The sequence below is a fragment of the Psammomys obesus genome, unplaced genomic scaffold (genome assembly GCF_907164565.1).
Source record: "Psammomys obesus unplaced genomic scaffold, mPsaObe1.curated_primary_1811, whole genome shotgun sequence".
Lineage (NCBI taxonomy): Eukaryota > Metazoa > Chordata > Mammalia > Rodentia > Muridae > Psammomys > Psammomys obesus.
This window is the reverse complement of record NW_026585504.1, coordinates 1,037,109-1,062,116: the sequence shown is the minus strand read 5'-3', so window position 1 is coordinate 1,062,116 and position 25,008 is coordinate 1,037,109. Positions and strand designations below refer to the sequence as shown.

Sequence of the window (25,008 nt, the reverse complement as noted above, 5' to 3'; positions counted from 1 at the left end):
TCTGAGAATTTAGATGTACACTTTACCTGTGGCGAGCTACTTGTTTCTTCCTACATAGCACACAGCTTTGCAATTGCAATCAGCAAATTTGGGGCAGTTGATTTTTATTAAAAGCAAAGCAAAGCAAAACAAAGAAACCCTCCAAGTCTCTACTTGGTATGTTTGTGCCTTGAGCTTTCAACTTAAAATAACTATCCAGGAGATAGCAGTGAACTCTTGAAGGAAGAGAAGTAGGCGGTCGGGTGCTGGTGTCACATTTTGGCTCTTCAGTACTTACGCCTCATATCTCCTGCCTCAGCATTGTTTATGAAAATTTCAAACATGCAGTAATTTGGAAGCCAGTGGCTTTATTAATTCTTAAATTATGCAAAATAATTGATGAGTTAATTACAAATACTGGTGGTGAGGCCTGGTGGTAATTCTCTTGAGCCATCCTTACAGCTGTCAGTTGGTGCATCTGGAAAGAGGGAAAAATGGCCAGGCCGCTGCCTGGCTCCTGTGAACTTCCTAGTCGGCGCGTGCCCCACCCCTCACCCCCGGCCGAGCCCACAGCCTAAGTCAGCTCTGAGGCAGACTCTTCACCCTCACCAGTGCATGTTACATTGGTGTGCGGAAGTGTCTGCCAAGTGGAAGTTCACAGATCCTTTTGGACACTGAAAGTTGTGCAGAAAACAAGTCTTTAGAAATGCCAGGTACCTGCAGTTCTGTAGCTACAGTGTAGCAGAAGGGCAATGGCCAAAGGAAAAGCTGTGTTGGTACCATAGAGTTATTCAGGGACTTCAAAGTATTCACACTGCATTCTGCAAAAGGGTCCCAAGGTGTTCGTTTGTGCTGTGTGTGTAGGGTCGGGTTGACCCTTTTCATGAATATCTTTAGCACCCAGAGGGAATATGAGTCTCATCTTTGATAACGCTGTACAGTGCTTATAACAGTGACTTACCATGTTTTGCTTTATTGGTGAATACGGACTCAAGAACAGTGGGTTGATTCAGCTCCTTTTGATGAGAAAAATCCACTGCACACTGAGATTCAGTCCTGCTTTTCCTGGGGTACTCTGTACAGGTTTATAGTGGCTTTCAAAGTTGTTCTTTCTCCTAGAAAGCTTATTATTTTACTTAATGCAAACAAATATCCTGCCAGTTTCTAAAGTATATGTTTTTTATGCATCCAAACTGACCAAATACTCAGTTAGTCATTAATTTTTTTTAAACCCAGAAACTGATGACATTTTTAAAAGAATAATGTATAGTTGGCTATCTATATGGCAGAAAAATCTGTATGTGTCTATCTACCACGTTCTTAATTTACTGTTGCTTTTCCCTGAGAGCAATCTCCATCAGTACTCACTGAAGCTAGATCTGGCAAAAAAAAAATAACGCAGAAACGCACATTTCCTGACAAATAAATCTAGGTGATAAATCTGTCCTTTCTACTGTGTTTATAGCAGTACCTGACAATTACAATTATTTAAATATTTAATGATGTTCTCAAAGGCTGCAGCTGCCTTCGTTTGTATATTTATATCTTATGTCACATGAAGTAGAGAATTATGGGAAGTGGTGACCATTTCCCCTCTTTTCTTATTTTACGCCTCAGTGGAATAGAAGGAAATTCCAATTAATCTTCTCTTGCATCTTGTTGTGTGTTTAAGTGGGCTATAAAGTCGATGGAACAAGGACACATGGTTTATGTCTGTTTTATGTCTTCAACCTCAACGAAAAAGTCAAGAGTCTAAGGCAGGAGAGACAAGTAGAGACTCTCCCTCCTTGTCCATCCAGCCTGTCTGAAGTTACTCTAGATCCTGACCATCCAGAGCCTCCCTTTCCGCTCAGTCACATTCCTCTTGCTCTCTGTGCTATCTCGGGTTCATGCTTCTGCCCTTTGGCATCATTTTTCAGTGCAGGTAGTGACTGTTCCTTACTCTCTAGTTACTGGATCGTCTACCTCTAACCTCCGGCTTCTCGGTGATATTATAGAATCCTATCTGCAAGAACCTTGTCTTACCTTTCTTCGTTTCCTCACTCTTCCTTATGTAGCGTGTTAGAGAAGCACCGTTTAGTACCAACTGTTGGCCAGTTGTCTCAATATTGAGAGAAGCCACTTGTCTTTGTGAGATAAACCTCGTTTCTTCTATCATCTTGCTCTAAGGATAGGATTATATAACAGAAGGATTATATCAAAGTAATTTTTTTTCTTAGTTTTCTTTTTCTCTTCATTTTTTTCTCAAACTTATTTCCATGTGTCTGGCCATGATTCAGTAATAGCCTTAACATTTAGCACTTTAATAATCCCTTCCAGCTGCAGGAACACAGAGATTTTTCTAAAATAAATTCCAGAATGCTTTATAAAGCTGACTGGCTGCATTGGTGATTTAGAGTGTAAGAAAAATCTGACACTTAGGTTCGGCTCCTCCAGGACTTGGGAACAGGTGATGGAGTGCATTTGCTCTTCGCACATCCAGCCCAGAAATGCAGGCACTCCATCCACGGATTTGCATTTGGCTTCAGCCAGGTATTTGGGGACAGGAAAACTGAGTCAGAGAAAGCCAGCATAATGATTTATCTGTCTTTTGTTCCCTAGTTGGTATGAATCACACGAAGGGCTAACCCAATAAAGGAAACGAATCTCAGCAGTTAGTGTTTGGAGCGTGCTTTCTTGGACCTGCCCTGTGACTAGTTTCCAGTTTTATACAAACAGATGTAACTTACTGTCTAGTAAATTAGATGCTCCAGTAAAGCACAGACAGATGTTCTCCTGGGGGTACATGGCTCTTCAGTTCAACCCAACATGTGTAAAACTCCTACATCAGTTTGCTGTTAATGCTGTAAGAAACTGTCATGAGCTGGACGGTGCGCGTTGTCAGCTTAATAGAGAAGCTCCTGGGAGCTGGGCCTCTGCACATGCCCATTGGGGGTGATCATGGTGGTAAGTAATTGCTGTGAGAAGACTCATCTGAGCTGTGCAGGGAAGCCTAGGCTATATAAAATGGAGGAAACGAGCGGAGCCCCAGAAGACATGCATTCATTGGTTGCTCGCTTTGCCGAGGGTGAGTGTGGCGTGACCACTTGCGACAGGCTCCTGCCACCGTGGCTTGCCCACCACGGTGGAATAACTGTACCTTGAACTGTGGACACTAAAGTGAACTGTCCCTTCTTCAGTTGCTTTTGTCTATGTGTTCTGGTAAGTGTCTGGAAAAGGAACTATGGTACTACCTTATAGTTCTGGAGCTTGGGAGTCTAAAACAGGCCTTCATGACTGGCTTTTCTGGAGGTTCAAAAGGAGAAGTAGGTCTCTGCTTCTGGATCTTATACTGCGCCCTGCCTTCACTTTCATTGCCACATCCCCTTCGAACCACCTGCCTTCCTTATATTTGTGTCATTTTTATTGAGGACCCTTGTGATCACATTGGCCTGCCTTGAAAATGTCAGATTGCTCCTAATATCTTAGAAGTCTTAATTTAATCATATGTGAAAGTCTTCTTTTACTGTAAGATGGCAAATTGGTAGGTTTCGGGAATCAGGGTGTGGTTGCTGAGGCCGGTTGGGGCAGAGGGTTTTTAGTCTAAACAGCCCCCACCCCTCCTCTTCTCAGCTGTGGGAAACATCTGTCCCTTCAGACTGTGATCCCAGTTCCACTGGGGCTGGTTGTTCGTCCAGCAGCTAACATGAGGATTATACTAAATGTGATTCTCTCCCTCACATTGCTGTATCTTTTATTAAATCCTCGGTTAAGAAAGTATAAACAGAATAGTGCTTCCTCAAGATCCAGCTATACCACTCCTAGGCATATATCCAAAAGACGCTCAAGTATACAACAAGGACCTTTGCTCAACCATGTTTGTAGCAGCTTTATTTGTAATAGCCAGAAGCTGGAAACAGCCCAGATGCCCCTCAGTTGTGGAATGGATACAGAAATTGTGGTACATTTACACAATGGAATACTACTCAGCAATTAAAAACAAGGAAATCATGAAATTTGCAGGTAAATGATATGAACTAAAAAAGACCATCCTGAGTGAGGTATCCTAGAAGCAGAAAGACACACATGGTATATACTCATTCATAAGTGGATGTTAGATATATAATATAGGATAAACATACTAAAATCTGTACACCTAAGGAAGCTAATCAAGAAGGAGGATTCTGGCTAAAATGCTCAATCCCCATTCAGAAAGGCAAAGAGGATGGACATCAGAGGAGGGAGAAAACAGGGAACAGGACAGGAGCCTACCACAGAGGGCCTCTGAAAAGCTCTACCCTGCAGGGTATCAAGGCAGATGCTGATACTCATAGCCAACTTTGGACAGAGTACAGGGAATCTTATGAAAGAAGTGGGAGATAGTAAGACCTGGAGAGGACAGGACAGCAACACAACACAACGAGAGCAACAGGTCCATAAAGTTTGGGCACAGGGGTCTTTTCTGAGACTGATACTCCAGCCAAGGACCACTCATGGAGATGGCCTGGAGCCATGGAGATGGCAGTTCAGTGTTCAAGTGTGTTTCCTAGTAATGGGGATAGGGACTGTCTCTGACAGGAACTGATTGTCCTGCTCTTTGATCACCTCCCCCTGAGGGGGGAGCAAGCCTTACCAGGCCACAGAGGAAGACAATGCAGCCACTCCTGATGAGACCTGATAGACTAGGATCAGAGGGAATGGGAGGAGGACCTCCCTGTCAGTGGACTTGGGGAGGAGCATGAGTGGAGACGGGGGAGAGAGGGATTGGGAGGGAAGGAGGAAGGGAGCTACAGGGGGAATACAAAGTGAATAAACTGTAATTAATAAAAAAATAAAAATAAATTAAAAAAAGAAAGTACAAACAATAAGTAGATCTTCTTTAGCTTGATAAGCCCTCTTTGTCCTCCTTTTTGCCTACCTCTCCTTCACTTATTTGGCACAGTTTTGTGTTTCAAGCCCATTTGGCCATATTGTTTTTGGTAATTGTTTCATCCTGAAGCAGAGTTAGTGCGTTTTTTCCTCTGCTTGGTTCTGTGTTGATCTCTCCGTATCATCTTCTTTTCTCAGAGGATTTTGTTCTCTTCTTAACCGTGAACCTATTTCTTGTTTTTCAGGCTTTTAATGAAGTCTTTTAGTTTTCCCTCAGGATTCTCTTATCATTCGACAATGGAAAATGATGTACAGTTTGGACCATGACTCTGTCTTTTAACAACAGAGCATAGAATAATTTACTTTTGTTGTTAAAGAGCAACAAAAATAATGTCAGAAATATAGAGGTTGCCTAAGCTAAGAATTGCGATGAACTCATTAATATAGAAGGCACCTGAAAAAGTAGCAACACACATTCTGAGAAACATTGAACTTTCTCTTAACACCTTTACTTGTATTGCAACTGGGAGTATAGTTGGTGGAATAAATTAATTAGACTTCTTTTTACTTAATTTGTGGGTATGACCACTGTACTTCTGGGACAGTGGTCCAGGAGACCAGGATGTCCTTGGACTTTAGTGTGTGGTTCCCAAGCCAGCAGGAAGAGGAGCACCTGGGTAGAAAAGAATATTGTCCTGTTGGGCAGAGGCCCTGGAGAGAGGGTCCTGAAAATGCTCCTTTCAAAAGCTCCACATGAGGTGAAGCAGAGTGAGGCTTCGGAAGCACTGAATAGGTGAGGGAGCACTCCCCCTTATCCAGGTCTCTTCTCTTGGTCATCTGGTGTGCTAACTAGCTCTCACAGCCTCCTGTCACTTTCAACAAGCTGCGTTCTCCAAATACTTTCAGTTCTAACAAATGATGCTCTCAAAGCTTCTTAATTTCATAAGCTGCCAAAAGACATATTACTGATTTGTGGAGGAAACAGTAATGTGAATCCCCATCAGTATAAGGCAGTCCCGCTTAGCGAAGCAGTTCACTCACGGTACTTTTAAAGCCTAGGTAGTACCAAGGTAAACACAGATGTTGTTCTGGACAAGCTTCCATTTCATACCCATCTCAAGCAGGCAGTGTCCAGTTCATCAGACACACTGAAACCTGTAAATCATCTTCCATTCAAGAGGTTTCCCTCCTTTCCCCTGCCTAATCGTTCAAAATGAACTTCACCAATGTCCCTGTCACATCAGAGCGTCCCTGACAATGCCTCCAGATCTGGGAGAAGTTCTCCGGACCATGTGGAAGTGCTGGCATTGTGGAGTAACGATGGGCACATAGTAATAGGCGTCTGTTGTTAGTGAACATTTGCGTTTCATGAGTCTCAGTGTGTGTCCACCAGCGACACCACTGCTGCAGTCATGACGCCTTGCCTTCACTCCTAAGGCCTCATCTGACTTCGCTTGCCAGGCAGCACTCCCAGCTCACTGCCAGCCAACCACCAATGTGCTGACAGTTTCTGTTGATTTCATTCTGCTTTTGCTAAATAGAAACTTGTATTCTTTTTGTCTGGCTTACTGCTTTCAACATTATTTTTGCAATTCTTATGTTTCAGTAGTTTTTTTTTAATAAAATTAATGAATAATACTCACTCGAGTGCATATACCAGTTTATTTTCCTGTGTATAGACATGTACATTTCCAATTTCCTAACCCTAACCCCGAGCACAGTCTTCATGGGCGTTTCTGTGCTTATTTCTACCTGGCTTTGTTTTAATTTGTCTTGGGTAAATACCTAAGATCAGAATGGCTGGTCTTGAATTAAGGTGCATTCGAAACTGCCAGATTGGGCTTCAAAATAGTTGGATTGTTTTGCATTTCCTCCTTCATTCTTTGGACACTTCCACTGGGACATTTCTACATAGCTTAGACAAAATACAATAAATTTAAGTTTATGCTTATAGTATATGTATTTAGTTATGTGCGCATACAAGGTTACACAGAAAGGGTGGATGTGGGCATTGTTTATTACACTGTGTGAAGAAGAATCAATTATACCACTTTGTGCATTATATAAAATTTGAATACATGAACATATACACAAACCTCTTAATTAATATGAATAACACCTGTGTTTCCTCTTAATATTAATCTACTTTTGTCTCTTACTGGTCATTGCTAATACTCTAGCAGCAAACTTCTGAGGAAAACAATGGAAACTGCAACATGAAGAAATTGTTCTTAAAACAAAGAAAACAAAACCACCATGCTTTTTGGCCTGTGCTCCCTGGTACCGCAGCATGGCGACCACACCACGCAAAGTTCAAGAAGCTCTGCCATGAATAGAGGGCATAGGGTTGTAGATGAGGCCAAGTGAGTGTGTTAGCTACTGCTCTCCTTGCTAAGATCAGATACCTGACATGAGGCCTTAAGACAGCAAGCTTTATTTTGGCTCTCAGTGGGAGAGAGCACAGCTCCTCGTGCCAGGAAGCTGTAGGGACATGAGGGTGCCTGGTGACAGTGCCTCCACACTCCAGGAGGAGAGAAAGGACAGCAAATCAAACTCCCAGCACCCCCCAGTGACCTGCTTCCTCCAGGCAGATCCTGCCCACTGCAGCCAATCCCTACCTGGGGAGCAAGTGTTCGCACTCCTGAGACTATGGGTGACATTTCACAGTCGGACTGTGACACCAAGGAAAAACAATCCTGTGGGACATGATTCCGAGAGTATCCATTAGGACCCCGGGGAAAAATGAGAAATCCAGTGAGAATGGAGCTGGGGGAGGTGTGCCCCCATGGAGATATCTTTACACACATTGTAACACTGGGCAGAACAGGAAACACTGGTAGATATAGATGGGACATGCTGTAGAAGAGAGCACCTAATCCTGTTTCTGGGGTGTAAAATGGAAAACTGGGGAAAAGTTTAGGGGGAAAATGTTAGGGAACAGGAGAGCTGAGCAACACAGCCTTCATCCGTTTATTTGGAATGCTGTCTCTGCAGAACGGCATTTCTGGATGCTGGGAAGATGGCTAGTGATCTTATAGCCTTTATCTTAAAGGTGCGATGAGCGCTTCAAACACTGCTGCTGATCTATGTCATATGGCAAACAGAGTCTCTGTGACTAGCCAGAGCCAGGGGCAGGGTGTTGGTATAAATTTTAGTGACTCATCTCTTGGGTCTAAAATAGCAGCAGGCTGAGAGTCAGAGTGTCTTCAAGGGAGGAAATCTTTTTGACACATGTTCTCCCGAAAGCAAACTTAGAACCTGTATGTGTAATTAATTCAGTGTCTCATACTGATTAGGGAATGGGGCACCAAGAGTCATGAGAGGGACATGGGAGTAGAACCTGCATTATGGCGTGGAAGGCCTTGTGAGCCAGGAGAAGAAAGTTTCATTTTCTTTTCCAGGCTTTCTATGTGGCTTTAGGCATACCCTGGGCACAGTCGAATAGACTGTAATAGGGTGCACAAAAGGGCTGAGACTGCTCAGGCCTTCACCCTCCTGTTCTTTTACTTCTGTGTGTAATCAAGCTGCCTGAGGACCCATTTGCCCTTTCCCTGTTTTAGAGCTGAAAGGTGTTCCTCTCATATTTACAAAATGTCACTAGTGTTGTTCTTCTTTGTCAAAGCATTTCATGTCCTGGATGAAAGGATCTTGTGCTTTTGAAAAAGGTGAAGACACACTTGATTTGAGATCACCGTCCAGGAGCATAAAATCCAGAAAAGCTCAGAGTATCATTGTGTGATACTTAATCACTAGCTAGAGGTAAGAGTAGACAGGACGGGTTCAGGTTTGCTCACCAGATAGACTATGGGGTCATTTGATGAGGGGAGTGTCAGAAGTCTGGAGAGGTAGGCAGAGAATAATAATCTCTCCAAGAGACTAAGTCCTGATCCCTAGAATTTGCATGTCACTCCAAAAAAAAAAAAAAAAAAGATTTAATTGGGATGCTTAACCTCTTCGTGTGCAGTGACCCCACCCATAAGATTATTTCCATTACTACTTCATAGCTGTAATTTTGCTACTGTTATGAATCATAATGCAAATATCTGTGTTTTCTGATCATCCTAGGCAATCCATCTGAAAGGCTTGTTCAACCCCCAAAGTGGTTTTGACCCACTGGTCGAGGAGCACTGACTCACAGTCAAAGATGTGGAGGTGGAGAGGGTATTATTCTGGATAGTCTGGGTGATGTATCCCTTATGAGCTTTTAACAATAAATATTCTCAGCTGATTATTTCAAGAGAGACAGAGCAGGGGATGCAGAGAGAGCCAGTGAGTTGTATTGTCATGGGAAAAAAAATAGCTCACCATTGACTCATAGAAGATGAGAACAGGGTTGTGAACTAAGGATGTGAGCAGCTTCTAGAAACTGAGTGACAAGGAGACAGGTGACTTTTAAATCTCAGAGAAAGGAAGGAAGCTCTCTTGACACTTGATTTAAGCCTGATGACACCCGTGCTGGATTTATGACCTGTAGGACTGTAAGAGACTTAATGAATGTGGGTTGTTTAAAGCCACTACTGTGTGGTTTTTGATAGAGCAGCAATAGGAAATTAATTTGGCAGATTTGCACAGCTTTCATTTTTCTTTCTAAAGTACCAGGGGTCAAACTTGGGCCGTGGGTATTGCTAGACATGAACCCTGTGCCCACCCTGGGTCTATCCAGCTCTTTCAAAGAGGAAAAGGATGAGTGAGATGGGATATTTGATATTTTTAAAAGCACCGAAGGTTAGCAGTCTGCTGGAGGACGTTAAGTCTCCTTGATAAATGCTTGCTTTAGTGAATAGCAGAAAACCGCTGTGAAAGAACATTTCATCTAAATTTTCCTGTTGTCAATTGTTTATACTTTTGTGTCCTCTTCCTTAAAATTTGGAGTAAGAATAAATTATCTCAGGTTCCTTTCAGCATGAAAATTCTCAGATAAAATGAAACAAATATAACATTCTATTTGCCAATTCATATCGTCCTCTCATGAGAGTTGGGAAAATGATGATAGCCATATTCAAGTAGTAAACAAATAAATGTGTTGCTGTGAAACACAGGTGGATGCTGTCCTTCAGCTTCCTTGTTTGGAAATCCAGCATCCTGACTGCTAGATAGGAATTAGCATATGCCCTGGAATCTCAATGCTCAAATGTTCTATCTGCATCATGAAAGTGAAATAGAAGGTTCTCGACGAGGCCGTGTATTATCATAATAATCTTGTGGCCTAAATGTTCAACATCATAAATACTTCTCTGTCTTATCTTCACAGTGGTTAATTATCTAGAATAATGTTCACTGTTGTCAAAAGCAATTTTTTTGGTGTTATTTAATGAACACTAGTAACTTGCTCAGAGATTTAAATCTGACAAGTAGAATTCGCCCCTTGAAAAATAAAGGTTTCCACTATGAAGCTGATAATACAGTTTGAATTTGGAACATAAGGAATCTGCTAAGAAATCATATGTGGTTACTGAACCCATGCATGCGGAAGTCAGTTCTTTAGGATGATGTCTTGCCTAAATTCAGTTTAGTATGCATAGGGCAAGCGAACTCCTCCTCTGCGGGGGGAAATGTGAACTTTGTAATGTAACCACTTTTATGCAGAACGAAGGTGGACACTCTAGCGCAGGCTCCAGAGCGCAGGCTGCAGTCAGCGTTGCCACATGGACTGTGCATATCAGTCCAGCTGTCATGACGCTCACCCTTGCTGGGAGATAACATTTATGCTCACTCTCCTGTCCAGGAACTCCAGGTGCAAATTTGGCAGGAGAGGGTCTACCGATGTCCTAAGAATTATCCCATTAAAGAGAGTTTGGAATGTGGTTCCATGTGGATTATCTGCTGCTAAAATCTTGTTCCAACACCATCAAGTCCTTGAGCAATAATTGAGCAAATATCCTTGAACTTGTTATGTAGACCCGGACTTGCCAAATGCTGGGGTGAGACTTGTGGAGATCATAAGTCTGCTGTGAGTGTGACACTTTAGCCACATGACCCATATGTTGCATCTCATTGTGTTGTTGGAGCACGCCTTTGAAAATTATGACTTTGACTATACTTTGGGTATTTGACCAAGGTGAGGCCTCCAGAGCTGAGTAAACAGTTGCCTTTTCTGGAGGACTATCACATGGTCCAGGAGCAAATAACATTTTGTAATTCTGCACTAGTTTTTTTTTTTAAACATTGGTGCTAATCTGAGTAATTTCTGCAGCCAGACTATAAGTGCCATGACCTGTCTGTCGTAAGAAACTCAGGTGTCAAGTATCCTTTCTCTCTTGCCATTTTGTTTCCTATTCAGTATGGATCTTGATGTAGTTCTTGACCATGCTGCTAATTAAAACTATGTCCCCATGGACTGATTGGTTGTGTTTACACACACACACACACATACTACACACACAACCATGACTTCTGAGCTTTCTCCCAGTCAGTTCACGGAGGACTATTTTAACAAAAATCTGTAGAGTGTATATTTAAAGAACCCACATTTGTCTTCACAGTTTCTACAAGTCATGTGGTTGGTTCGGGTCCTCTTCTTGCATGGCAGAGTCATCTTCTTGTTGAATCCCCACATGGCAATGGAGTTAGAATGAAGAAGGGAGACTTGCTTCTCTTCCTTTTCACTTTTATTTTTATTTATTTATTTTTAATAAGGGCATTAGTTCTGTAGCAATGGTTATGGTCTCGTGACTCTCAAAATTCCCTCTGCCAAGTTCATATTCAGAATGTGGGCTTTACTGTGTGATGCAGTCATTCAGTCCACTTGCTTTAGCGAGGAGAAGCTAACATAAACATTTTTCTGTAGTGTCTTAGAAAGTACTTATAAGTTGTCCCAAGAGCACCCTTCATTTTTTTCCCTTTGCTAGAGAAAGTCAATTGGACAAGTCAATATTAAGTGGATTTGAGAACTTTAGGGCTTGAGATGACCTCCTGAAATGATTTGGGGTATGGAAAGGCAGAACTCAGTGGTAGAGTTTAGGAATAGTGCTGGCAACAGCAATAGGATTAACTTTCATCTCTGTGTGTGTATTCTTTTCGCACAGCATCTCATTCATTGCATGGCCCATGGGAATGTCCAAAATCCATTATTAACTGGGCAGTTTTACAGGTCTAATATTATCTTTTTGAAAAGTTGGTGTTTCTTGGTCCTTAAAAAGACAAATGTCTTTTTGGCCCGCATCCTTCTGGCTAGCTGACAGCTTTTGCTTTAACCACTTAAAGTATGTAAAGGATTAAGAGTTCTTTTCCATCCCAAGGAAAGGAAGCACTTGCAGTCAGTGCTCTTAAAATTAAAATAAGTCTCTGAAGTTGATTGGCTAGAGTCTACCCCTCACGCCTGGCTGAAGCGCCTAAGGAAGTATGTTCTTTGTTTTTGTCTGGAAGTGAAGCCTGGTAAAATTTTGCCTAATCATCCACTATCCTAATCTACACACATCCCCCCCAAGAGCCTGTTCATACATGAATTGTTACAGAGAGCTTATTTGTAGTATTTTATTTATGCAGCGCAGAGCTGGGCAATATCCTGTCTTCTCAAGTGATCAGAACCTGTGACCACAGGTAAAATAGAAGAAAGATCTGCTAGACTTTTTTCTACTGCATTTTCATTGTACAAACCAGTGAATTTTGTTGTATTTTCATATGTAAAAATCCAGTATTTTAGTTTTACTCACTCCTCTGTTCCCCTCTCTTACTTCCTCCTATTGGTCCCTTCTTCTGCCCGAATACACCCATCTTTTAACATCCTGGCATATGTGTACATTTAAAAGTGTAGATTCCACATATGTCAGAAAACCCAATATTTTGTCTTCTTGAATCTGGCTTATTTTACTTAACACAATGATTTTCTTTTTTTAGTCATTATTTACAATTTATTCAATTTGTATCCTGGCTGTGGCCCCCTCCCTCGTCCTCTCCCAATCCTGCCCTCCTTCTCTCTTCTCTCTCTATGCCCCTCCCCAGTCCACTGATCGAGGAGGTCCTCCTCCCCTTCCATCTGACTCTAGCCTATCAGGTCTCATCAGGACCGGTTACATTGTCTTCCTCTGTGTACTGTCAAGGCTGTTCCCCCCAGAAACATTAACCAGAGAGCCCGCCACTGAGTTCATGCCAGGGGAAGTCACTACTCCCCTAACTAGGGAACCCACTTGGAGACTGAGTCTATGGGCTGGAGTTTTAGGTCCTCTACACACATTGGGGTATCATTCTCTTCAGGGACCCCAGGGTTCAGTTTTTGGCTCTGTTGGTCTCCTTTTGGAGCTCCTGTCCCCTCCAGGTCTTTCTATCTCCTCCTTCTTTCCTAAGATTCCCTGCACTCTGCCCAAAGTTTGGTTATGGGTCTCAGCCTCTGCTTCGATAACTCGATCAAGTAGAGTTTTTCAGAGGCCATCTGTGGGGGCTTCTGTCCTGCTCCCTCTCTTTCCCTCCTTCCGTTGTCTATCATGTTTGTCCTTCTGAATGAGGATTGAGCATCTTCCCTAGGGTCTTCCTTGTTGTGTAGCTTCTTTAGGAGTATAGATTTTAGTATGTTTATCCTATATTATATGGCTAATATACACTTATAAGTGAGTATAAACCATGTGTGTCTTTCTGCTTCCGGGTTACCTCACTCGGGATGATCTTTTCTAGTTCCCACCATTTGCCTGCAAGTATCATAAATTCCTTGTTTTTAATTTCCTTTTTTTTTTTAATTTACATTGTGTAAATGTGCCACAATTTCTGCATCCATTCTTCAGTTGAGGGACATCTGGGTTGTTTCCACGTTCTGGCCATTACGAATAAAGCTGCTACAAACATGGTTGAACAAATGTCCTTGTTGTATAGTTGAGCATATTTTGGATATGTGCCTAGGAGTGGTATAGCTGGATATTGAGGTAGTACTATTCCTAATTGTCTGAGAAAATGCCAAATTGATTTCCAAAGTGGTTGTACCAGTTTACATTCCCACCAGCAATGGAGGAGGATTCCCCTTTCTCCACATCCTCTCCAGCATGTGTTGTCACTTGAGTTTTTCATCTTAGCCATTCTGATGGGTATAAGTGAAAACTTAGGGTCATTTTGATTTGCATTTCCATGATGACTAAGGATGCTGAATATTTCCTTAAGTGTTTCTCTGCCATTTGATATTCCTCTATTAAGAATTTAGCTCTGTACCCCATTTTTAAATTGGATTACTGGTTTGTTGGTGTTTAACTTCTTAAGTTCTTTATATATTTTGGATATTAGCCCTCTGTCAGATATAGGGTTGGTGAAGATTCTTTCCCAATCTGTCGGCTGTCGATTTGTTCTGATGTCAATGTTCCTTGCTTTACAGAAGTTTTTCAGTTTCATGATGTCCCATTTATTGATTGTTGATCTTAGAGCCTGTGCTGTTGGTGTTCTGTTCAGGAAGTTGTCTCCTGTACCAATGAGGTCAGGGCTCTTCCCCACTTTTTCTTCTAACTGGTTTAGTGTGTCTAGTTTTATGTTGAGGTTTTTGATTCACTTGGACTTTAGTTTTGTGCAAGGTGATAAATATTGACCTATTTGTATTTTTCCTACATGTAGATATCAAGTTAGACCTATCTTTTTTTTCTGTTGTATGGTCTTGGCTTCTTTGTCAAATATCAAGTGTCCATAGGTGTGTGGGTCTATTTCTGGGTCTTCTGTTCAATTCCATTGATCCACTATTCTGTTTCTTTGCCAGTACCGTGCAGTTTTTATTACTGTTGCTCTGTAGTACAGCTTGAGATCAGGGATGGAGATACCTCCAGAAGATCTTTTATTGTAGAGGATTATTTTAGCTTTTCTGGGTTTTTTGTTATTCTATATGAGGTTGAGATTGTTCTTTTAAGATCTGTAAAGAATTGTGTTGGTAATTTGATGGGAAATTGCATTGAAATTGCTTTGGGTAGTATGGCCATTTTTACTATGTTAATCCTACCGATCCATGAGCCTGGGAGATCTTTCCATTTTCTGATATCTACTTCAATTTCTTTCTTCAGAGCCTTGAAGTTTTTTTTCAACAGGTCTTTCACTTGCTTGGTTAGAGTCACACCAAGGTACTTTATATTATTTGTGGCTATTGTAAAATGTGTTGTTTCCCTAATTTCTTTCTCAGCCCTTTTGTCTTTTGTATACAGGAGGGCTAATGATTTTTTTTTTTTAGTTAAATTTGTATCCATCCACTTTGCTGAAGACATTTATCAGCTGAAGGAGTTCCCTGGTTGAATATTTGGGGTCATTCATGAATACTATCATATCATCTGTGAATAGTGATACTTGAACTTCTTCCTTTCTGATTTGTATCCTCTTGTTCTCCTTTAATTATCTTATTGCTCTAGCTAGGATTTCAAGTAGTAGGTTGAAGAGATATAGAGAGAGTGGGCAGCCTTGCCTTGTCCCTGATTTCGGTGGAATTGATTTACGTTTCTCTCTGTTTAGTTTGATGTTGGCTTGCTGTATATTATCTTTACTATGATTAGGTATGTGCCTTGTATCCCTGATCTCTCCAAAACTTTAAACATAAATGGGTGTTGGATTTTTTCAAATGCTTTTTCAGCATCTAAGGAGACCTTCTTTGAAAGTCTGGTAGAATTCTGTGCTGAAACCATCAGGCCCTGGGCTTTTTTTTAGCAGACAGACTTCTGATGACTGTTTCTATTTCCTTGGGGGATACAGGACTGTTTAATACATTTGCCTGATATTGGTTCAACTTTGATAAATGGATTTTATCAAGAAAATTGTACATTTCATTTACATTTTCAAATTTTGTGGCACATAAGCTTTTGAAGTAAGACGTAATGATACTTAGTGTCTGTTGTTATGTCCTCTTTGTTTCTAAATTTGCTGATTTGGATAGTTTCTCTCTGCCTTTTAGTTTTTTGGGTAAGGGTTTGTCTATCTTGTTGATTTTCTCAAAGCACAAGCTCTTGGTCTCATTGATTCCTTGAATTGTTTTCTTTGTTTTCTAATTCATTCATTTCAGCTTTGAGTTTGATTATTTCCAATCGTCTACTCCTCTTGGGTGTATCTGCTTGTATTTTTTTTTTTTTTTTTTTAGGGCTTTTAGGTGTACCCTTTAGTAGCTTGTATGAGATGTCTCCAACTTCTTTCTGGAGGCACTTAGTGCTATGAACTTTTCTCTTAGCACTGCTTTCATTGTGTCTCATAAATTTGGATAAGTTGTGCCTTAATTTTCATTGAATTTTAGGAAGTCTGTAATTTCTTTTTTTATTTTTTCCTTGATCCAGCTGTTGTTGAGTAGAGAGTTGTTTAGTTTCCATGTATATGTAGGCTTTTTGTTATTTCTGTTGTTGTTGAGGTCTAGTTTTAGGCTGTGATGGTCTTTTAGGATACAAGGGATTATTTCTGTCTTCTTGTATCTATTGAGGCTTGTATATATGGTCAATTATGTATATATGGTAATATGTTTCCGTGGGATGCTGAGAGGAAGGTATACTTTTTTGAATTTGGGTGAAAGGTTCTGTAGATATCTATTATCTATTATCTAAATCCATTTGATTTAGGACCTCTGTAAGTGCCTTTATTTCCCTAGTTAACTCTGTCTAGATGATCTGTCCCTTGGTGAAAATGGAGTATTGAAGTTTCCCACTATTAAGGTGTTGGGATCGATGTGTGATTTGAACTTTAATAATATTTCATTTACAAATGCAGGTGCTCTTGTATTTGGGGCATAGATGTTCAGGATTGTGATGTCCTCCTGGTCAGTTTTTCCTTTGATGAGAATGTAGTGCCCCTCCTCATCTTTTTTGATTAATTTTGGTTGAAAATCTATTTATTAGATATTGGGATAGCTACCTCAGCTTGTTTTCTGGGGTTTGCTTGAAAAACCTCTTTCCACCCTTTTTTTTTCTGAGGTAGAGTCTTGTCTGTCTTTGTTGCTGAGGGTAACACAATGATTTTCAATTCTGTCCATTTTCTTGCAAATGAAATTATTTCATACTCTATGGTTAAATAAGGTTATGTTAGAGCTTAAGGTGTTAAAATGTGTTTAATGGTATCAAGCTGGAGCTGTCTGGATAGGTAAGCCAGTCTACCTGGCTGTTACTTTTTGCTTCTCCTGTGCGTAGTTGCATTTAGAAAGTGAAGGGTAAGATTATTTGTTTTTCTAAATTAATTTTGTTAATATTGCATGTGGCTGTTTGAAAATTCTTGCAGTAAAAAAGAATTAGTAACAATGGGATCTCACTTTTCTGTCTATGTCTGTTATTAAGAATACCGTCACAGGGTTAGAGAGATGGCTAAGAGGTTAAGAGCACTGATTACTCTTCTTGAGGTCCTAAATTCAATCCCAGCAATTACATGGTGGCTCACAACCATCTGTAATGTGATCTGATGCCCTCTTCTGGCATGCAGGTGTACATGCATATAGAGCACTCATACATAAAATAAAGAAATAAATCTTTAAAAAAATAGTATTGTCTCCATTCCAGACTATATAGATAGATTACTTGTCCATTCTGATACATTATCAGAATCTTAGCTTAAGTCATATGAAATTACTGTTTTTCCTTGATCACAGTGATTGATTATTAATGAATTTGTGGCTATTATTCATATGTGTATGTGTGCACATGTATGCATGTATGTATGTATGCATGTAATGTATATGTACTTCAGTCTTACTTACTGGACACCAGTGGGTTCCTCTAACGAAAGCTACTAAATTAGGGCTGGCGAGTTAGCTTAGTTGGGAAAGTGCTTGCCAAGCAGACATGTGGACCCACTTGTTGATGGCCAGTACCCATGTAAAAAGCCAGATATTCTGGTGTACATCTGCCATCTCAGTGCTGGGGAGGGAGACAGGAGGATTCCAGGGCTCACTGGCCAGCCAACCTAGATGAGTCAGCAGTTCCCCGTTCACTGAGCGGCTACCTCAGAAAGTAAGTTGGGCCATATATGCACGCATGCCTGTGCATGTTCGCACAGCACACGCAGACACAGCTATTGAGTCTAGTTAAGAGTGATCAGACCAACTGGGGTACAAAACTGTAAAGCGTGTTTCTGCCTCCAGAGAAACCAGCTTTGTTTTTCTGTCATTTTATGTCAGTTCAGATTTTCCATTTCCGAATTGCCTTTAAAAGAGGCAACCTTGGCTAAATACACACACACACACACACACACACACAAATGCACCAGAAGTTTCAGAGGAACAGTGCAACTGATGTTGAAAAGCATCCTGTGTCATGTAGTCTCATGCTGAAAGTAGCCCCAGGCTGTAGGCAGTCAGCGTTATTGCCATGACTGCAAACAAGGCAAATGCATCTACCTTGTATGTTTGTGTGTGCATGTGGGGTGGAGGGGGGTGATTTTATTGGATTTGGACTTTTTCTTTCATTGGAGTCAGTTGTCTTTTTAGCTCAGTTTAACTCAAGGTGGTTTTCCTTCATCTTATAAAGCAATGTCTTTATTGTTCTAGAAGCATAGCTGGCATGATGGATGCCGGGTCACGATGCCTCTGAAGATGCTCTATTGGGAAGCCAGTGCGGATTACTTAGTCCCGTCAATGCTTGGAGTGATAACACTACTCTCACGGTAGATTTCATATGCGTTTTACAATTTAAAGTCACTTAAGGAACCATCTTAAGGTTATAACCTATCGTTTTACCTCAGAAAAAGCTCAGAGCTCAAACCAGACAAGCATAAAACTGTGGTGATTGAGAACCAAAGTTGATTTTTAAAGAAATAAAGCATTAGTACTGATCTGTGCGTGCCAGGTGACTTTATGTATTTCCTGTTGAGTACATACACATATAGTGCTATAGGTTTGGGTCCCATTAACAAGCAAAGTGCCTCGGCGGTTGCCCGTCTTGCCTTGCACAGTACTCTGGATTTGCCATAGGCAAAGAGCCACACAGAAGTGCAGCTTGCTGACTGTGAGGCCTCAGTGTCTTTGTGGACACGCCTCCCGGGATGTAGCTCCTCTTTAAAAGCAGGTGTTAAATAGAAACCCAGTGTTTGACTGAGTGATAACATTTTCTGGAACTTTTCTTTTAATTTTTTGTCATTTAGCGGGTTTGTTTTTCAGTGTTGCGCGGCCTTTCCCTCATACCATGTATGCTACACCGATAATTCTGTCCACTTTACTTTCAAATGTATGCGCCGTCTGCGCCACCTCGTTGGCTCATCTGAATCATCACCTGTATTCTGCGTTCCTTCTACCACCCTCGTACCTGTTGCCCCGTTGGCACCCAGAGCCCTCTGCTCATTCCTACCCAGATCCTGTGGAGCCTCCCCGAATCATCCTCTAGGCCCTTGTTTTAGCTTAACTTCATGAGTTTGGAGTCTTGTAGTGGTAGAACGCTTGCCTCGCATGTGTGACTCAGTTCTGTCCCTCGCTCTGTACAGATACACAGGAGTTGAAATTCTCTGCTGCGGCCTGCACCATCCTACTCATTTCATTGTTGCCCCTGTCCTCAGGTTTTCTCTGCTCATTTCCTGTCAAAATGGCTTCCTTTATGTTCTGAGAGACATGGCGATGCTCTCATCTCAGGGTCGCTGCCTCAGCTTTTCCCTCTCCTATGAATTCTCTCTCCTGCTGCACTTACAGACATGGGTAATGGCTTCATCTTCAAGTCTTTGCTTAATTGCAAACTTCTCCTTATAACCATCTTGCCCTGTCCTCTACCAAAAAAAAAAAATTTTAAATATATATCACCTGCTTTCAAGTTACTAGTTTCTTTTGTTTCTTGTTGAACTGTCTCCTCCCTCTTTAAACTATAAGTATGGTAGTGGGACAGTTTTGTTTATTTATGGGTATGGTCCATGTTCTCTAGAGGTGTCTAGGGAACAATAGGAATTCCATGGATGTCAGTAGAGCAAATGCCACTGCCCAGAGGATGGATGGATGAATGGAGTTCTGTTGTCCCTTGATCTCAAGTACCTATTGTTAAAAGATCAGATTTAACACATCTTAAAGCCATTTAATAATATTTTAGATTTAGACCTCACATTTTACATGTCTAATGAGATAAGAGTAAAAATAAAGTTTAAAAAAAGCCTATTTGCCATAACCTATTCTTGTTTTTTGTTCTGTAAATGACAGATTAACCTCTGCTAGCCTATTCCAGAAACCAAAGTCTGAGTTTTGGACTTTTTAATTGGGGTGAGGCTCTTTGCAGGAAAGGGCCACTCTAACATTTGTAGAAAAATAATCATGAACCTTTGATCCCACTTTTCTGATAAACCCAATAAAAAATGTTGAACATTATAATTTTATGGAATGGTTTGAATAGTACTAAAGGTCACGGCATCCATTGAACTCACTTCTGTCTCTTCCCTGACCGACTGTTTTTTTTTTTTGTTGTTTTTTTTTTGTGGGTGTGGGAAGGCTGCACCACCTTTTCCTGTGGAGGTGAACCACCACCTCCCTCCCGTTTCCCGCAGCTCCTGAGCTCTTCGCAGATGAGCCCTGCTCTCTTGGGCATGTCCTTTCTCTATCTGCTTAGGAGAAGGAAGGCGTTGTCTGATGCTTCTCTTCTCAGCCAGTCTACGGAAGTCCTCTTTCGGCCGTGCTGCCCACTGAGGGAGGAAGCCGAGCTTTGGATCCCAGCCTCTGCCTGTCCTTTTAGGTCAAGCGTGAACCAGTTGAGTCAGGCATGTAAATATCTGTGCCCTGGCAACAGCAACCCATTTGCTTCCTTCTTGACATGCCCCCCACCGTGACCCTTGTTCCAGCCAAATCAGAAAACTTAACACTCCCCAAAGACAGCCATGATACCTCCATCATCTCTCTTTAGGTAACACTGGGCTTCCGAATAGGAGTTCCTGCTCCAGTGCTTCTTGCTGTCTGCCTGATGATTCCTGTTGCTGTTCGCATCCCTTCTTTCATACTGAAAGACACGTGCCTTTCTTTTGGTTCTTGCTGTGCTTCATATTTGATCAACAACTCAGACATTGAAAGTCTCACGTCAGACTGTAAATGCTCAGAGGGCAATGGGTGCACCTCTTCATTGTTCTGTCCCAGCCACGTTGTAAGCCACTGCTGCTGGGTCCATAAGTATTTCTTAGATAGACAGAATGTTACTTATTAGAGAAAATCTGGAACAATAATAAAAACCAGCAAAATAAGTAAATAGAAATAAATAAATAGTTAGATGGCTCAGTTTCTAGAGTGGTTTTGATTTTTGCACATTTTCCTTTTTAGCCTCTAAAGGTTATAATTTGAGTTTTCCATAAGTGCACAGTGAGTTTAGTTTGGAATAGGGCAGTTACTATAGACAGCCTCCAAAATTTCACCCTTTATATACATGGACTTGACTGAAAGACCTTCCTGCGTAGGGGGGGCGGGGTGGCAAGTTCCTCTTCACCACCCTTTAACATTATTCATGATAGAATTAAAGGGTTCTTTTGGGAATTATTCTTGTGGTCTCTGAGTTTGGTACCAAAGGAATTCTGAGTACAAGCCTACTTATAAATCTAAAGGCAGACTCTTTCACATGAAACCTGGCAGCTTTCTCGCAAACACAACTCAGGTACATCTCAAAGATAGCATTAACACATTTATTCATGCATTTCACTGCATGTTTCTCGAATAGAAGAGTCCCGTCTGTATAGTTATTGAGGTGATAACATGCCATGACTAAAACCTTGGGAGGAAAGGGTTTATTTCTTCTTAGAGCTTTCAGTCCACCATCCAGGGAAGTCGGGGCAAGGTAGGAACTGATGCTGAAGGCACTGAGGAGTGCTGCTTACTGCCTTGTCCTCGTGGCTTGCTCAGCCAGCTTTGTTATAACCCATCTGCCTGAGGTACGGGCCACTGTTCCCAGACACTGATTCTCAGTCCTATTCCTTTAAGTACTAAGCCTCAACTCTAGTATTGAAAGGAACATTGGAACATGGACACACAGTTACCTCTCTGTACCGTCTCAAGCTGTGACAACTGACAATATCTGTACATATTACTAGATGTCTGCTGAGATGTGAAATTTCACTAAGTTGAGAACCATTGATTTAGGTCAAACTAATGACTCTGTTACATGGAGTAGTCATTGGTTCATTTTCACAAGACTTCTCTGGCTGCTATGTTGATAATAAATGAAAAGTGAAGAACAGGGAAGGCAGGAACACAGAAGATCATTAGCAAAAGCCTACATGGAAGGTGAGGGAGACTAGTAATGGACTCTAGATGGATTGTAGGGTGGTCAGAGTTTGGATATTTAGAATAATACGTCATTCCAATTTCCTGATAGACTGGAGACCAGATAGAAAACTACATGGCTTGTCTAGGAAGGAAAGGTGTAGGTTTGATGTTTGAAGGACGTTAAATTTGGTTTGAACTTGTTGTATTGGGACCTTTGACTATCCTGTTTTCTCCCTCTTTGGTGATAGTACACCACTGATGCTCATGGAGGTTGATTAACTGTCCCAAGTCATGGAACCTGAAGAGAACAAAACCAGGCCGTTAAGCTCCTAGGACCCCAGGCCGCCACCAAGGACATTACAGTAGTTTCCATCTTGTAGAAGCTAATTTGGTAATTTTGGATGACATGCAATTCTGATAAATACATTTCAAATGAAGATAGTAATTTCGCATTTCCTAGCTGAAAATGTGTGCATACTGTAAGAAGGAGTCTGGGCCCTAAACCAGATCACCTAAGGTAGCAGTGTAAGCTCTGTAAAAGCCTCCAGAATTTACATCTGAACTGATTTTCCAACCTAAGAAGAGGTGTTGACAAGTTCTGAGGGTGGGTCTCTAGCAAATGGGATTCATCATCTTATAAAAGGGCTTAAGAAAGCATCTGTGCCTTATTTTGTTCCTTCTAGCAAGTGAGGACACACTGTTCAAGGCCTGATTTGGAAGCTGAGATTGGGCCCTTAACCAATCCCAAAATCTGTTGGCACTTTGATCTCAGATTTAGCCTTCAGCACTATAAGAAATAAATTTCTACTACCTATAAATTACCAGGCTGTGGAATTTCATTCCAGCCAAATATGCACAAATGGACAAATTTGCACAGTCAGCAGACAGGGTTTATGGTTCAGTCGGGCTTAGTGAAACTAGTTGCTGTATCTCAGACTGTCCTGTTCTCATTAGTCACACTTTGTCTGATGAGTCAGAGCTCTGTGGTGGTTTGTGTTTGAGATCACATTTTAGTGCCCTCTGTGAGGATCTACAACTCACAATTGTGAATTCCTTTCCCTGATTCTCGCTGCATGAATGAAGCATCATACAGGTGCTCAAATGGTGCTCATCCATTTTTTCTGTAACAGTCAGCAATGCCTCATAGCTTCCTCAAAGATTAAAGTCCTAGGAATGGCAGTTCATTTTGTTCTGTCATTTCTATGCCAAACTCTTCTGGGTTTTAGCCATCCCTTACCAGACCTTGAGCCGTTATCATGAATATGTTTTCTTGAAATGAGTCCTGAGTCTTTTGATATCTTCGCCAATTTAGAAGCATTCTCTCTGTCTCTGAGTTATGTAATTGTGTGCTTAAACTGTGGTGACTACATAATGTAACTACAGTCATGGTGTCAGCAGAGTGAGGCACTGGGTGGGCAGTGGGGGCTGGGCATGATAAATGACTGTTTGTGAAGGTGACAGGAACCACGAAGCTGGAAATAGCCGCCCGCAGGCCTCTGCACTTCTGTTATGCCCAGTCATAACCTTATGATGTCATAACCCACGCTAACAGAGAATGCTCTGTCTCTGTTCTCTAAAAATGATTGAGCCAACAAAGATGTCTTTGGAGGTCTTTGATAGTTTGTCCTTGATGTTTTTTCCAGTGCCAACTTCATGGGTGTGCAGCTGTACAAGGTCCTGGATGTTAAAGGGCCCTGTATGATTTCATACTCCCTCGTCAACACCTGGAAATTATTAATAACATAGTCAACCATATTAACAGCATTCTTAGTAAAATTGGACCCTACAAATGAGATGGTCCTAATTGCAAGGGCTAACCCCAGCTAAGATCTCAGTGTCTACGACAAGCCAAGAGAAGTGCTAGTCTTTTGCCCTTTTCCAGAGGGCATATAGGAGTAACTTGTAAAGACATGCTAAACTTAGGTCAGATCAGCCATTGAGCTAAAAGAAGGAAGAATGCCCAAGTGGTGCTCCACTCTGAATAGCAATAGTTCTCTGAATAGCCATTGTTCTCTTTAAGGAGGCTGAGGGGATCCCACGAGTCTCCACTGGCCTTTGTCCTAGCTAGTAACAGGACTTACTTGATGGCCTGTAAATGAAGCTTTGGGTGGGACACAGGGTACTTGATCAGCATACTTGTCTAGGTGGAAGCTATCTCTGTTCCTTTATTCTTGCAACAAATGTTATTGCTGTCCTACTATGTGGTAGACTGTGAAGAGATGGGGAAGGGTCCTTTTCGGGTTTTTTGCTTCGTGCTTGTGATTGGCTGTGTGAGCACTCAGCTTGCTGCTCCAGTCACTGCGCCTACTTGCTGCCACTTTTCCCAATGTGATGGTGGAGGTTCCTGTCCCTTTGGAACTGTAAGCTCCAAATAAACCATTTCTTCATGTATTGCCTTGGTCATGGTGTTTTATTACAACAATAGAAAAGTAACAAATATACCAGTTTTAGGCTAAAGGAGTTAAAAGAAAAACTGCTGTTTCCATCAACTACCTTTTTATTTTTAAAGTCACTTGTGTCTTATGCTTGAACATGAACCTCTGGACTTCACGAGGTTCTAACAGCCTTCTGGATTGTGCTGATACATCTAGTTCAGGGTGCCTTTTAAGGAGCAGGGTCTCGGTGTTGCTTAACTTCCTGGGCTACTCTCACTGGTCTAAAAGGTACCTGCAGCTGGTAAAACATTGTGTCCCAGTGTGTTGGTGAAATTGGTTTTGGAGGTAATTAGCATATGAACAGGTAGGCCAAGTCCTGACTGTCATCTTCAATTTTGCATATGTACACCATTTACATTTGAGGGCTGGGGAAAAAGGTAAATGGATCTCTGTGAGTTGAGACATCCGTCTTTCCCTGCCCTTGGATTCCACTACCAGTGGTTCTTGGGCTGATAGCATTCCTGCCCTGGTTTCTCTGGTCTCTGAACTTGGTTGAGATCACATCACTCAGTATTCTGGTCTGTCAGCTTGTAGCAGGCAGAGTGGGCCTTTTTCTTACCCATTACCATATAAGTCAGCCATTTCTGTCTCTGATTCTGTTTCAGTCTCTCGCTCTGCCCCTCCCCTCCCCCCACAGGTGTGTGTGTGTGTGTGTGTGTGTGTGTGTGTGTGTGTGTGTGTGTG

At 41.6% G+C, this 25,008-nt stretch overlaps 1 protein-coding gene across 12 annotated transcripts in view; it reads left to right on the top strand.

Moving 5' to 3' along the window:
- LOC129674066 (1-phosphatidylinositol 4,5-bisphosphate phosphodiesterase beta-4) overlaps positions 1 to 25,008 on the top strand; it is a 382,363-nt gene that overhangs the window by 111,970 nt on the left and 245,385 nt on the right. Inside the window, exon 1 of one of the 12 annotated variants that reach the window (XM_055604088.1) lies at positions 18,323 to 18,342. The exons of the other annotated variants lie outside the window; for them this stretch is intronic. The gene's annotated coding sequence lies outside the window, so the exon portion shown is untranslated. Of the gene's footprint in view, positions 1 to 18,322; positions 18,343 to 25,008 lie in introns of those variants that run through there. 12 annotated transcript variants of the gene reach the window in all.